The 12,442-nt window shown below is 40.2% G+C and overlaps 1 protein-coding gene across 1 annotated transcript in view; it reads right to left on the reverse strand.

Annotated features, from left to right (window-relative positions):
* The window catches only part of dhx34 (DEAH (Asp-Glu-Ala-His) box polypeptide 34), a 102,165-nt gene that overhangs the window by 8,841 nt on the left and 80,882 nt on the right, over positions 1 to 12,442 (reverse strand). The gene's annotated exons all lie outside the window — the stretch shown is intronic.

Consider the following 12,442-nt stretch of genomic DNA (forward strand, 5'->3'; position numbering starts at 1 on the left):
AGAGTCTGATCTGGCTCAGGTACAGGACCAACATACAGGTTCTGGGTCTGTAACGCTGTGAGCCGGCGCAGGCTGTAAGTGACCTATGAGGGAAATCAACAGAAAGGTCATTTAAAAAACACACAATGTGCATTACAGTCACTCAGCATGTGTTGGTATTCTACCCTGCTTATATCCACCGTGTTGGCACAGTAACAATACTCGCGTGGTACATGGAGTGTGTATTTATAGTAGACAACTGCAGGTTAGACTGCAGACAGCAAAACATCACATCAGTACCTCGGTGTAGAGCAGGAAGTGAACCAGGCGGTCGATCAGCTTCTCCATGGCTCTGCGGGACAGTCCCTGGGCCGTCGGTCCTTGTGCCAGACCCTGACCCAGATGGGATTGTATGAGGCGCTCCCACTCAGCCCTAAGGGAGAGGGCTGTTGAAAGCACATTCAGGGCCTCCTCTGCCTCTTTCAGCTCCAGCTCCAACCAGCCATCCACCACCAGACGGGTGCAGTCAGCGTTACTGTCCACGGAGTTTGCGACCAGCAGCAAGGCCTGATGGGAAATGACAGTACTGCATCATGCTAGAAAACAGCTGAATTGGGAATCAGCGACATCTTTATTGATACAGTAATGATACAGTTAAGATTATTTATATTTGGACAGCAGCAAAGACTTTATTTTAGCTGTCTATTATAGTGACAGCACATCACAACTTGAGTTACCCTGCAGGACAACAATGAGGAAAGCCACAGTCCTGCACCAGCTACAGTTCTGAAATCTGATTCCCATCAAATTTAAAGTATCACATGGCCAATGAAAGTAATCTGCTGGACAAACATGGCTGCCAGCGTCTACTACTTAGCGGTGGTGTCTAACACCAGCGTTTCATTACCTTTATAGGACAGCTGTTAATTTCTCCGCCGGTAATGCTGTAGGGCTTGGCCAGCAAAAACATAGATGAGCGAGTCTCATCCGAGCCAGTTTGGGTCGAAGCCCACTCAAAAACAATCAATGCTATCACTTTGTATCTACACCATGCACCTGCTACAGTTCTGAGATCTGATTCCCATCAGATCTCAGAAGTGAAAGTGCACACAGAGCAGCACAGCTGCCATTAAGCAGTCACAAAAGAGCATCAAAAACATTTGTAAATCAAAATAAATATCAGCCTTTTGATAATCAAACATTTAATTTTGAAGAAAATTCTTTGGCTCCAGCTTCTCGGACGTGATGGGTTTTTAAATAACTTTTTCATTAGTGACACTAAGGTGTGTTGTGGTGTTCTTCAGGCAAAACAAATTAACCTGAACCGTCTTGGGTTCTGACAAATCATGATGAGTCTGTACATTTGTATCCTGCATTAGTCCTTAAAATGATCTGTACAAAAAGAATACACAACAATGGATGAATCCACCCTTGACATGTAAATGTGAGCCAAGTGTGTTATTTTGGAAATAGACAATGGCATTTTTAAAGATTTAATCATGTCCAAAAGAGTTAAAAAAAAAATATATAAGACTGAATCACAATATAAGTAAATTCATTCCAGAATGAGTGAAATGTTTTCATTTACTTGAAATATTGTGAAATCCATTTCAAAAATTGCTTTTTTTCCTGTTCTTTTAGAGTGACAATGACTTGATTCTCCATAAAAAGCCCAGTGGGGTGGATAACATCATTAGGAGTGATACTGAGAGGCAGGGTGTCCTCTCATTGGATTTTACTTCAGGAACAGAGGCTATAAAAATAAGTATTCCTCGACGGCTCCTCTATTTATTTCCATCATTACCCATCAAAATACCTGAGAAACAATTTACATCATGGGATAAACTTATTTCAAGGTTTGTATGGGATGGTTGAATGCCAAGATTTAAATTAGACAAGCAATTTCCTGTTGTACCAAGGATTATGAGGCAAAAAGGAAACATTTAGAGGAATATGCACAAGGTAGGAAAATTCTGTTCTACTTGAGATAAAGATGAAACAAAAGATTCTTATAAACAGGTAAACACGCTTACTCAATTTACACTAAATTATTATTTAATACCGTACAAAAATATAAATCAGAGCAAGAACTCAGACTACTTCACTGGGTAGTATATAATAAACACTTTAGTCCCAACACTCTTGACCAGAGAGTCAAACCAATGGATACCAGCTAGAATAACACCATTGTGTAGAGTAATAAAAGATTCAAACTAAAGAGTTTCCAAGTAAGTTCTTGTATACAAGGAATTTGATCTGGTGTCATTGGTGCATAAACAAAAATAAAAGAAAATACTTCTGAAGAAGTAATAGGTGCATAAACAACAATAAAAACAAAAGAAAAAAATACTTCTGTAAGAAGTAAGGGAGTGGGCAAAGCTACATTTACTGTGGAATAGATATAGTGGAATGGGGCTGTGCAGGCCTGTAGATAAACAGTACAGGGATGATCAGTCTGTACTTTTGGGGGGGGGGGGGGGTGTAAATGGGAGTCGCTGGTTCCAGGAGATGAAACAAAATTATTCATTGTGCAGCCAGGACCACTTCAGATATTTAAAACGACAGAATTAATACAGGAAGGAAATAAGGCCTAAAGTAAACTTGGACAAAATCAGGATAACTGAAACATTACACCAGCAGCTAATGGAGACAAGAGGAAATACAACATTATATGTAAATCAGAAACTGGAAAAAGAACGAGATGTGAATATTTCTGGAGGGGAATGGTTGCATAGATGGAGAATACAACAGTCAATAATATTGCATATTTGGAGAGCATACTGCTGGAAGAATTTAATAAGATTCTTGGTGGGGTATAAATATCTCACTCAGAAATGTGACTATGACTTTGTCCCAGCTGAATTCAACACACGCAAATCGAAATCATAAACATACCTCCCCCCACACCCACCCCAGTGGGCCGAACATGTCAGAATAGTCTATAGAATGGGGGGGGGGGGGGGGGGGGGGTTGGGGGTGTGTGTTTTAAGACAAACTATTCAAAATATCTCTGGCTGAAATATGATAAAATACTGAGGACCACACAGAGAAATGTGTCAATTGCCCATGGAAAACCCTAATAATACATTATCCCACTGGTCACTATTATGACCAACCATAAAAAAAACACCTTGTCACCTGCTTTTCCATGAAAATAATAAAAAAAATAACAATGGATCATTTCAAATGGAAACTAATGGCACATGATTTACATATTTTCATGTGTGGGAAAAATTTGGGCTTAAATGGGTTAATTATGTGAAGTAATAATGAGGTGACTGGTAGTAAGATACACTGGGTCACCAGAAACTTTTTCAAGGCATCATTCAGGAAGAAACCAACAGTCTAGGGAAATAAGGCCTGAGCATGTATAATGTAACCAGTTTGTAACAGTTTATTACTAGATTACAGAATTCTAATATCAAAAAGAAACAAAGAAAAACAGATGCTTGCATTTATGTGTTGACATGAAATATAATAACTGCAATATAGAAATGACTATTTATACTGATAAATGTATATCTTGTTTAATCTGGGATTGTGCACATATTCAAATTAAGGTGCAGGAGCCAGCCAAAAACAAATACATAAAAAATATATACGTATATAGCTGCAAGCAGCCATGTGGGGGTCGAGCAGAAATGTCAGCATCGATAAAGTGAATGTTAGTTTGCTCACTACTAGGATAGTAACTTTACTGAAGATGCGATGGTGGGCAACCACTGATAAACTATTCACCTGCAATAACCAAGTACAGCCTAATAGTTATTTTGCAGATATATTTACCACTTTTAAAACATTTATCTCTGCTCAGCTGTCAATCTGCCCTGCTCGAGGATCAGATAATGTTTCAAAACAGACTTCTACTGCTGCTCACCTTCTAGTCAATCACAGGTGAAAAGGGCGGAACCTTCCCCTACCACCCTACGTTTCGCAACACTGACATCAGTTTCTGGTGTGTATGTCGGTTTAACATCTCCTAGTGCTTACTGAAATGCAGTGCCCAAAGTACATACAGGGTACAAAACTGCTGTTAGCTCGTCCAGATCTGGGCTCTCACAGTCCTTACAACTCCTCACAGTTGAAAAGAGAGCCCTAGATACTTTAGCAGCTTCTGTGGAGTTGGTGGAATTAGGCTTCCTGAAATGAGGTTTTACAAAAAGCATGTCCTGGCACTGTACATTCTCAAGATTATTTGGAGCAGGTGTCTTCCACACATTGGGTTTCGAAGTGCAAGGGAGGACATTACAGTCACTTGCCCAGTTCCGGATCACTGCTGTAGTATTTGCGCCGTCGTTTCTCGTAATCAGCGTGAATAAGCTAATACTTGGTACCAATGGAAAGATTGATGTTTTGTCTACAAACGACCACAAGCTCGAATGGATCCAGCCATCCTTGTGATCGGCAGAGGAATCAAAACATCCCGGTGTCTGTGGTGTGCACGCTTTTCCTCTCTCACTCATTCCTGCAAGTATTAAAGTAACAATCTCTAAAAGGAAGCAAAGTTGAGTTAGCCATTCTGTGTCATTGGTTCTAGAGTGGGAAAATACTTACTTACTTGGGTAGAAAATGTCAGTGTGTTATGTCTTGCTGTTTAATTGCTGCACGCATTTATCGCCGGCGCGAAAATTTCCCAGTTGTGGATCACTGAAGCAGCAGCCTCGTGTCTGTAGTTGTGAGCCATGTACTTAGGGGGTCATCTCAACATCACGAATGGGCATGAATGTGGGGGCTTTTACTTTTTAATTCGGGAGAAATCTCACCTCCACACTCCATTTTTTGCTCGTAAAAACTGTAACAGTGCCTTGCGAAACTAAGTAAATTCTCATTTAATTAGTATAAAGTATAATTTATATCATTTTGTGTTCAAAACACATTCTCAGACACAGTGTGTATCATTCTGCATTAGAAGGGCTCCAGCCAGATGCCAGGAATGCCCCCAAAGTGACAGAGTGTCTTGATCCAGAACCGGGCAAAGTGATCCATTTCTGGCAAATATTTGCAGCACATATAATGTGGCTTCACACTTTAAGTAGAAGGGCTACCCCATCCAGACTTTTTCAGCTAGATAACATCCAAATGCCCAATACAACAATACACAATAAAGGACATTCAGTTGCATTACGGCTCCGTATAGCGGGACTTTAAAAAAGGTGATCTGGAACTGGGCAACCGTCTGTACCAGTAGTTAGACCATTCTGCCAGGCATAATCCACTTTGAAGAGCAGTGCAGCTACATGATTACATGTTGCACCCAAACTGGAAAAAATAGAAAGCTGCTCATTAATTACACATATAAATACCATATTAGAAAATGTGTATTACTTGCATGCATTTATAGTTATTTAAAGTCAGACCAGGGTTAGGAAAAAAAATCATGATTTTCTTTAAAAAATAATCGAAATATTTTATTTGATCAGATTTTTTAGAGTTCTGATTTACTTTAATGTGTGAATTGAACACAAAAGGGAGATTACTTTGTATACTCCACAGAAAATGACATTACTTTTGCTCAGTACCTGGTCATGTTTTTGTTCTATTAAATTTTTACAGGTTATTAATAAAAAGTTGAACAATTTACTTACCCAGCAATTTACTTAGCCGAAAAATGTAGCGTACCCACAATGCACCGCAGAACCCGGGTCGTGCGTGATGTCACAGGTGCGACATAAGCGTCATCATGCGTCGCGGAAACAACGCAATGGAGGGAGTGGATGAGGTTGTTTTACTTGTTCTTTTTTGTGGTTTTATCAACATTCAGATGTTAGAAAAGAGACGAAGAGATCTGGAGGAGAAAACGGTGAACTTCAGAAGGAAAGTTGCTATCTTCAGAAAGAGAAGAGCAGAACGAAGGAGGCGAATTTTAGTGAAGATCGCGGAGCTGGACGACAAAACGGACGCATATGTTCAAAGCCGGACAGCTGCCAGACTGGTAGGACTCATTTATCCACCAACACGACGCACATGATGGTGTCCGTGCCGATAAGTCGTCTTTGTTTTCCAGATTTGTTGCTGCCGAAGACGTCCGGTTTTTCCTTATGGGTGGTTTTGCGGTCCGTCAGCAGAATGGATGGAGACACTCTGAAGCCTAACATCATAATGTCCCACAATGCATTTCTGTCATCGTCTGTGGCGTAAAGTCGACAGAAGACCGCGTGGAACTGACGGCGCTGACCTGTTGTTGTGTTCGACATAAACACTACGGAGCCGCCAGAGGGCGATGTCGAGCATGCTGCTGAGGCTGAAGTAGTCGAGGCTGAACCTTGGAGTCAGGTCCGAAAGTATTTGGGCACTGACAATTTTTACACTTTTGTCTTTGAATACCACCACATTAGTGTTGACATGAAACAACCAAGATGTGCATGTAGTGTACACTTACAGCTATAATTCAAGGGGTTTACCAAAAAATATCACATTAACCGGTTAGGAATTGCAGCCATTTATGTTTACTGCCTCTCTCCTGTGGAGTGGCAAAGAGGAGTTTATTAAACAGATGTGAATTTCAGATATAGTTGACCAGTTTTGCCATATGGTAAACTCAATTCGATATGTAATTTCTTTTCCATGTATGAAAATCGTTGAAGCTGTTGGTGCATCAAAGTTTGCACAATGCACAGTTTTTCCAGTCACAGCCACAGGGAAGTATAGTGGAGCAGATTTGGGAAACAATTTGTTTTTTTATTGCCAAACAATGTGTGCGCAAAATTTGGTGCTTTCATCGTAAAACACATGATCATAGTAATATTTTATGCTATTACAACTCCATCAGAGTTGTCTAGATGGCTTCCCTCACTAGTCTCCTTGCGTGGTCACTCAGTTTTTGAGAATTGCCTACTCGAGACAGATTTACTGTACAGTACCATACAGTCTGTATTTCTTAGTGATTGCTGTAAATTAAATCCAAGACATTTTCAGTGATTTTTGGAGTGTTTATGGTGCCACTGCCAACCCTCGACCTGTTTAAAGAAAACGTGCTGGAAACATGATTTGTATTGAAAACAATCCTTATATATAGTTTGTCTTATTATTTATGGGCTCTGAAAATGGAGAGAGTGTGTAGAAATGGCTGTGATTTGGTAAGTGTGATTATTTTTGTTAAAACCTTCAAAATAAATCAACATCTACACTACAAATACATCTTGTTTCTTTTCAACTCCATTGTGGTGATGCACAGAGGGAAAAACTACAAAGCTAACTGTCCCAATACCTATTGACCGAACTTCTTCGATTTCAGCTCTGTCCGAGTGATGTCACAAACCAATCTGATTACCATTATGAAGGCTTTTTGACTTATTTATACTCTTGAGAAGACAAGCAGGGATACATCAGAACATCCACTCTCATCCTGTCACGGGGGAGTGGGGTCATTCCCAGTGTGCCTGCCACAGCCAATGGACCACCATAGTCTTGAAGGTTCAACTTTACTGGGAATGGGTGACTAGAACACCATGTTTGTGCCAACAGACAAATAACCAGTTCAGGTGCCAATATTAATCCCAGCATTTGTTTTCAGCTTTACAAGTGACATTAACATCATAGATACTGTGGCCAAATGGATTTTCAATCTTCATATCTTTGTGCTTTTTTATCTTTCTCTTTCTTGCCAGTTTTGGTTTTAGTTGTTTTATTAGAATATTCAGTTATTTGTTTTATTAGAATATTGAGTTATTTCTTTGCTGCTTGCTGTATCAGCAACCCCCCCCCCCAAGTGGTCCAGTCAATCTGTTATACAGCAGAAATGAACTGCTGATCTGATGCATCATCATTACATGATTTAACATTTCATAAACTGTCAAGAGCTCTAAATTTCAGTCATGGCTCATGTCATAGTAATTTAATAGTGATGAATCACCTGTACCTAATTATCCTGCTGAGCACCACAAGGCAGAAATTGATAGAAATTGTGAAAGTCAGACACAAATAACTGCATGTCAGAGGTGTCACTCCCAGTAGAACTCGTTCAACCGCTGTCTAAGCTGTGACGTGTATTCTTTGTAATTGTATACGTACAAATGTAGACAGTTCATCAGAGCCCATGATGAGGATCTGGACAACACTACAACACACCCAAGTATTCAATGAAAAGTAATATAAAATATCACATATGCAAAGCTGAAACCAAAGATTGTGAAACCAGTACAGATCTGCTGCAGTGACCCTGGACAACGAGGCAGCCGAAAGACAAACAATACTGAATGCTTAATAATCTGCACAGTGACTACAAAAATACACTTGTACCATGTAAATAAGTGCAATCAAGTCTTGCATTTAATAGAGCAATAAAATGTTTTAAGATTTTTTTCAGTGACTGTCTGTATGTTGACTTTTTTTAAACACGTTTTTAGCCTGTAATTGCTGGAGGTGACAAAAGGAACATGGAGAAACAGAAATACTACAGATGATCAATCCATACTTTTTCTATACCAGCTTACTCCAATTAAGGGTCATGGGGGCTGGAGCCTATGCCAGCAGTCATAGGGCGAGAGGCGGGGTACACCCTGGACAGGACACCAGTCTATTACAAATGAGGTACACTGATACAATCTCATGACACCGGCACAGGCTGGAGGCTCAAAACTAAATACAAAGACAAGCTTGACTGTCACTAACTAAACCTGTCAGTGCTGTTACTGGTATAAGATGCTGGTTTTACTGGTGCAGTGAAACCATTTTATTGAGGGTTTAAACCCCAGCTGCATTTTAAAAGTGTTCAATTAATTTATTTATTTCAACCTAACAGGTCACGTCTGATAGCATGCACAGGTGAAACATGTTACCGCATCCACCACACTATGGAACTGCCTTGAAAAACAACCACCCAGGCAGACCAACAGTCCATCCCCATGTCTCAAAAGTAACCATCTATCTGCTGCAGCCAGGTGATACATGGGCATCCCCATGACCATCTCGCACTGCTGGGTCCTCAATGTTAAAGCACCGACATGCCGGATCATGCCAAGAGAAATGTGGCCAAAGTGTCATAGTTGGTGTTCCCTTACAATGCATTAGTATGCTTCGAGTCCCCCCCAAGTCAGTGCTTCCCAAAGTGGGGGGCATGGCAGTGGAGATGAATGTGGTTGTTGCTGTAGGATTTTTATGTATGCTTCAGCTACAATGCTTTATAAATCCTACATTAAGCAAATGACAGTTAAAATAATTTGAAATATCTAAAACGTTTGGTAACCACTGCCCTAAATAACAAGAATGTTTTGACACAAAGTTAACATAGTCCCTAAGAATGCTCCAAAGAGACCAAGAACCAGACATCCAGGCTTAGCCTTAGTTCACTTATTAGCACCAAAGTCTCACAACCATACAGTAAGACGGGACGCACCAGGACCCTAAAGACGATCACAATGTGAACTGGCATACAATAATTCAGATGTCTTCAAAATGAAAACATGATCTGCATTTTTCCCCGTAAGTGCTCTTAACGAAAACATTTTTGTTAGCTGTTTGCAAACTTTGCCGATGCAAATTAATCCAACAGCTTTTAAAAATATTAGCTTAAGTTTAATGGATAAATCTTTGTACTCTGTAGTTCCTGTTTGGACCTTCTATGAAGAAAATTACCATTCCAAGCCCCAGGTGGCACTGGAACATGATGCTCACCCAGCTGTAAAATGTGACCAATTTCAGTTAGGGAGGTACCATGTGCAGAGTAAAGGACCACCCACCCTATGTTATCATGCTGTGCCACAGGATGTGCATGACTCTGCATGTCCCCTCACGAATGAGTATGGGACTTGTCACACCTGTTAAACAGGTTCCAAATGTTTCCATTGTACTTTTGCTTACAGGTGTATCAATTATCCAAGTCTGACCTCAGTGTTTAAGGAAACAGTAATAAGGTTAAGGTAATCACAGTAATTTTAAACGTTGAAAGCTTTAGAGAGCTAAAAGACAATCTTGTTTTGTCTAGAGAAAGTCACTCAAGCTTTTAAACTACGGTATATTACTGCAAACTCAGAATCTGCACTTAAAACTGCATCTGAGATTCTCTCAATACCATTGCCACGGTATGGAAATGACCACTAGGGCCACTGTATGTAGTTTATATTGGATATATTCAATTGCACAGCAAACAAGAACTATGTAACATAGTAAACTGCCTACATGTCTAGCTCTGGTTATGATCCTGATGCAACATTTTTTGGGCATTCACAGTTGAGGGATGCAGCACTCCTCCCCAAGGGTCTTGTTGGTCTAGTGAGTCCACACCTCAAGAGGGCAAAACCGTGAAAATGGAATGATGGCCATGGCAAATAGAAACGCTCAAAAGTACCATTTTCTGTCACAAATAATCCATGACCGAGACCCAAATTTTGGATAGAGCAGATGGACAAAGCCTGTTTAAAATAGGTCTACGTATAATTTAAGTTGGAATGATTGTATATCACACCACATAGTCTTTTACAAGTTTCTGCCAAACCCTGAAGCACACCCAAAAAATATTTCCCAAGTAATTTCACAGAACACTGCAAAAACACCTTATTACAAGGTGTCTGGTAGCCATTAAATATACAATTTAACCCACAAAGTAGGCCACTAGAGGTTAAAAGAACAGTTTTTTCTACCAATATTTTCAAAGCTCTGCATTATAGCATCAGTTTGTTTCCAGAAATTTGTCACAAAAATTTCATAATGTTGAGATTTGTAAATTTTGAGATTAAAAACTGTTTGTTGGCCAAAATGTCATATTTGACTATCTCTCACTGCAAGTGAGATTTAGTCTCCCTCGTTTGACAGGCATTCCAGTGGTACCCAAGGCTCCTTCTAATTATTGCCTCAGGTCACTGCTTAGTGACCAAATTTTCCATACCATAAACTAACACAGAAAATATCAGAAACCTATAGAGTTGAACAGCTGTTCTACAAAAGGTACTGGCACCGCCAAACACCTGTCCATTGACATCAGGACCCAAGAGTAACGCAGATCAGTTATATTACAGCTATTATGCGACATGTTTTATTGACCTTGATTCTACTCTAAGCTGTAGAGGATCCAGAAACTGGACAGTGCCAAACAGGATGCTCACGCACTTGGCCGCCATAATCTCCCTGAGCCTTCAAGAAGCAAAAGGCCACATTCCCTTGAATCAAAAGATGGGTAACTTTTTATGTCAACTAATCTAGCGAACCATAAAATTACAGCAAACGTGACACCAGTTTGATGCAAGTGAAGCTTCTGAAATCAATCAATCAATTTTTTTTATATAGCGCCAAATCACAACAAACAGTTGCCCCAAGGCGCTTTATATTGTAAGGCAAGGCCATACAATAATTATGTAAAACCCCAACGGTCAAAACGACCCCCTGTGAGCAAGCACTTGGCTACAGTGGGAAGGAAAAACTCCCTTTTAACAGGAAGAAACCTCCAGCAGAACCAGGCTCAGGGAGGGGCAGTCTTCTGCTGGGACTGGTTGGGGCTGAGGGAGAGAACCAGGAAAAAGACATGCTGTGGAGGGGAGCAGAGATCGATCACTAATGATTAAATGCAGAGTGGTGCATACAGAGCAAAAAGAGAAAGAAACAGTGCATCATGGGAACCCCCCAGCAGTCTACGTCTATAGCAGCATAACTAAGGGATGGTTCAGGGTCACCTGATCCAGCCCTAACTATAAGCTTTAGCAAAAAGGAAAGTTTTAAGCCTAATCTTAAAAGTAGAGAGGGTGTCTGTCTCCCTGATCTGAATTGGGAGCTGGTTCCACAGGAGAGGAGCCTGAAAGCTGAAGGCTCTGCCTCCTATTCTACTCTTACAAACCCCAGGAACTACAAGTAAGCCTGCAGTCAGAGCAAAGCGCTCTATTGGGGTGATATGGTACTACGAGGTCCCTAAGATGGGACCTGATTATTCAAAACCTTATAAGTAAGAAGAATTTTAAATTCTATTCTAGAATTAAGAGGAAGCCAATGAAGAGAGGCCAATATGGGTGAGATATGCTCTCCTAGTCCCCGTCAGTACTCTAGCTGCAGCATTTTTAATTAACTGAAGGCTTTTTAGGGAACTTTTAGGACAACCTGATAATAGTGAATTACAATAGTCCAGCCTAGAGGAAATAAATGCATGAATTAGTTTTTCAGCATCACTCTGAGACAAGACCTTTCTGATTTTAGAGATATTGCGTAAATGCAAAAAAGCAGTCCTACATATTTGTTTAATATGCGCTTTGAATGACATATCCTGATCAAAAATGACTCCAAGATTTCTCACAGTATTACTAGAGGTCAGGGTAATGCCATCCAGAGTAAGGATCTAGTTAGACACCATGTTTCTAAGATTTGTGGGGCCAAGTACAATAACTTCAGTTTTATCTGAGTTTAAAAGCAGGAAATTAGAGGTCATCCATGTCTTTAGCTCTCGAGACGAAATGCCTTTAAAACAGAGTTACAAGCCAACAGTTCTTTTACTTTCATAAAGACTGAATTTATTACAGGACATCTGAACTGTTTCTGTACACCG

The sequence above is a fragment of the Thalassophryne amazonica genome, chromosome 4, assembly GCF_902500255.1.
Source record: "Thalassophryne amazonica chromosome 4, fThaAma1.1, whole genome shotgun sequence".
NCBI classification, from domain to species: domain Eukaryota; kingdom Metazoa; phylum Chordata; class Actinopteri; order Batrachoidiformes; family Batrachoididae; genus Thalassophryne; species Thalassophryne amazonica.